We start from the raw sequence: 4,254 nt of genomic DNA on the forward strand, positions 1-4,254 counted from the left end.
GTGGCTGTACCAATTTACATTCCCACCAACAGTTATACGAGAGTTCCCTTTTCTCCACATCCTCTCCAACATTTCTTGTCTGTAGACTTTTTGATGATAGCCATTCCAACAGATGTGAGGTGATATCTCATTGTTGTTTTTATTTGTTATTTCTCTGTGATGTTGAGCATCTTTTCATGTGTCTGTTTGCCATTGCTATGCTTTCTTTGGAAAAATATCTATTCAGATATTCTGCCTGTTTTTTGATTGGGCTGTTTGTTGATGCTGAATTATATCAGCTGTTTATATTTTTTGGATATTAACCCCTTATCAGTCATGGCATTTGAAAATATTTTCTCCCATTTCATAAGCTGCCTTTTCATTTTGTCACTGGTTTCCTTTAATATGCAAAAGTTTTTATTGATAATTAAGTCCCATTTCTTTACTTTTGTTTTTGTTTCTATTGCTTTAGGAGATTTACCCAAAAAATATGCTACAATTTATGTCAAAGAATGTTCTGCCTATGTTCTCTTCTAAGAGTTTTATGGTTTCTGGTCTTACACCTAGGTCTTTAATCCATTTTGAGTTTCTTTTTTGTGTTTGGTGTTAGGAAATGCTCTAATCTCATTATTTTATGTATAGCTGTCCAGTTTCCCCAGCATCACTTATTGAAGATACTGTCCCATCTCCATTGTATATTCTTGCCTCCTTGTTGTCGATTAGTCAACCATAAGTGTGTGGGTTTATTTCTGTGCTCTCTATTCTATTCCATTGAGCTATGTGTTTGTTTTTGTGCCAGTTCCGTGCTGTTTTTGATTACTGTAGCCCTATAGTTTAGTCTGAAGCCTAGGAGGGTGATACCTCTAGCTTTGTTCTTTTTTCTCAATATTACTTTGGTAGTTTTGGGTCTTTTGTGGTTCCAAATGAATTTTAAGTTTATTTGTTCTAGTTCTGTGGAAAATATCATAAATATTTTTATAAGGATTGTATTAAATTTGTAGATTGCTATGGATAGTATGACCATTTGTACAATATTAATTCTTCAAGAGCATGGATACCTTCCCATTTCTTTGTATTATGTTCAATTTCCTTCATCAATGTTTTATAGTTTTTAGAGTAGGTCTTCCACCTCCTTAGTTAACTTTAAAAATATATGTTTTAAAGTTGTATAGTTTTTTCAAAGAAGACATACAGATAGCCAAAAAGCATATGAAAATATGCTCAATATTGCTATTAGAGAAAAGAAAATCAAAACTACAATTAGGTATCACCTCACACCAGTCAGGATGGCCACCATCAAAAAGTCTACAAACAAAAAACACTAGAGATGGTATGGAGAAAAGGGAACTCTCTTATACTGTTGGTGGGAATGCAAATTGGTACAGCCACTAGGGAGAATAGTATGGAGGTTTCTTAAAACATGAAAAGTATAGTTGCCATATGATTTAGCAATCCCATTCCTGGGCATTTATCTGGAGAAAACCATAATTTGAAAAGATATATGCACCCCCAATGTTTAGAGCAGCACCATTTACAATAGCCAAGACATGAAAGCAACCTAAATGTCCACTGATAGATGAATGGATAAAGAAGGTGTAGCATACACACACAGACACACACACAGACACAGACACACACAGAGACACACACACACAATGGAATGCTGCTCAGCCATAAAAAGAATGAAACAATGCCATTTGTAGCAAGATGGATGGAACTAGAGATTATCTTACTAAGTGAAGTAAGTCAGACAGGAAAGATGAATATCATGATATCACTTAAATGTGGAATCTAAAAAAATGATACAAATGAACTTATTTGCAAAACAGAAATGGACTCACAGACATAGAAAACAAACTTACGATTACCATAGGGGAAAGATGGGGGGGAGGAATAAATTAGGGGTTTTTGATTAACATATACATACTACGTATATAAAATAGATAATGAACAAATACCTACTGTATAGCACAGTACTCGATATTCTGTAATTACCTACATGAGAAAAGAGTCTGAAAAAGAATGGATAAATGTATAACTGAGTCACTTGGATGTATCCTGAATCTAACATAACATTGTAAGTCAACCATACTCCAATATAAACTAAAAATTATAAATAAATAAAAAATTGAAGTAACAGTTAAAGTAAACAGTCATTATATATAAAGTCTTATAGCTTATGTAGGTACAAAATATGACAAGAATATAATGTATTGGGGGAACAGAAGTATACAGTTGTAAAGGCTTTTCTATATCTATCAAAGATACACTAAAATATATAAAGGTACACTAAAAGATATATATTGCAAACATATAACAAACAATAAAAACAAAGAAATGCCGCTAATAAGCTTCTAGAGCAAGGGTCCCCAACCTCCAGGATCTAATACCTGATGATCTGAGCTGGAACTTATGTAATAATAACAGGAGTAAAGTGCACAGTAAATGTAATGTGCTTGAATCTCCTGAAACCATGCCTCCCCTAACCCCTCAATCCATTGAAAAATTGTCTTCCACAAAACCAGTCCATTTTGCTGCTATTCTAGTGGATATTAAAAAAATTCTAAAATTACTTAATCTAGGGAATTCCCTGGCAGTCCAGGGCCCAGGATCAATCCCTGGTCAGGGAACTAAGATCCCACAAGCTGCACGACATGGCCAAAATAAAACAAAACTAAACTAAAATTACAGTCTACAAGAAGGTGGAAGAGAGAAAGATGTACAAAAAATAGTGGTAACAAATAGAGAACAAGCAAGATTGTTTTAAAGACAACTGTAGCCTTTCGGGTCTCTGAGCGGCACCATGGCGGTTGGCAAGAACAAGCGCCTTACAAAAGGAGGCAAAAAGGGAGCCAAGAAGAAAGTGGTTGACCCATTTTCTAAAAAGATTGGTATGATGTGAAAGCACCAGCTATGTTCAATATAAGGAATATTGGGAAAACATTGGTCACGGGAACTCAAGGAACCAAAATAGCATCTGATGGCCTCAAAGGTCGTGTTTTTGAAGTGAGTCTTGCTGATCTGCAGAATAATGAAGTAGCATTTAGAAAATTCAAGCTAATTACTGAGGATGTTCAGGGCAAAAACTGCCTCACTAATTTTCATGGTATGGATCTTACCCGTGACAAAATGTGCTCCATGGTCAAAAAATGGCAGACCATGATTGAAACTCATGTTGATGTCAAGACTACCGATGGTTGCCTGCTTCGTCTGTTCTGTGTGGGTTTTACTAAAAAGCACAACAATCAGATTTGGAAGACCTCTTAGGCCCAGCACCAGCAGGTGCGCCCGATCCGCAAGAAGATGATGGAGATCATGACCCGAGAGGTGCAGACAGATCACTTGAAAGAGGTGGTCAGTAAACTGATTCCAGATAGCACCGGAAAAGACACAGAAAAGGCTTGCCAATCTATTTATCCGCTCCACGATGTCTTCGTTAGAAAACTAAAAATGCTGAAGAAGCCCAAATTTGAATTGGGAAAACCCATGGAGCTACATGGTGAAGGTAGTAGTTTTGGAAAAGCTACTGGGGATGAGACAGGTGCTAAAGTTGAATGAGCTGATGGATACGAGCCACCAGTCCAAGAATCGGTTTAAAATGCAGACTCTTAATGGTGACAATAAAAGATCTTATTTGTGGTAAAAAAAAAATTTTTTTTTAATAAAGACAACTATATAAATTAAATATTTAAATAACCTATCAGACCAACTGAAAAACAGATGTTAAACTGGATTAAAAAGCAAGAACCAGTTATGTGCTATCTCCCACATACTTATCTTATAAAGATACAGATTGGTAAATAGAGAAGTTTAAATATAACATAGTCATACCAATCACTTCATATCAGATTAAGTAGATTTCAGAAGGAGAAATATAACCAAGGATAAGGAGGAATATCTCATAAACTAGTCAGTTTCAAAGATATAAAGATCCTACTAATATATGCAAAATAAGGTTAAACATGCAGAGAAAATCTAATTGAAGTATAAGGAGAACAAAATAACTCAATTACAGCATCTTTATAATTATACAGATAATGACACAGAACTTGTGAGGGACACAATCAAGCAACAACACCCATATAATAATCATGAAATAATATGCAAAACAGCAAAAAACAAATTTCAAATGCCCACAGGACATTGATCAAGATCACATTCTGGGTCACGAAATAAGTCTCAATTTTTAAAGTATTAAAAAAATGAGTATGTCTCCTAACCATTTTGAAATTAAATGAGAAATCAATAGAAAAACACAAAGTCACCAAACAGTAG

General features: G+C 34.9%; 1 pseudogene; it reads left to right on the top strand.

The window, feature by feature from the left end:
* Positions 1-2,782: 2,782 nt before the first annotated feature.
* On the top strand, positions 2,783-3,576 carry LOC138080157 (small ribosomal subunit protein eS1-like; annotated as a pseudogene).
* Positions 3,577-4,254: the final 678 nt, after the last annotated feature.

Source organism: Capricornis sumatraensis, chromosome 5 (genome assembly GCF_032405125.1).
Source record: "Capricornis sumatraensis isolate serow.1 chromosome 5, serow.2, whole genome shotgun sequence".
In the NCBI taxonomy this organism is placed as follows: Eukaryota; Metazoa; Chordata; class Mammalia; order Artiodactyla; family Bovidae; genus Capricornis; species Capricornis sumatraensis.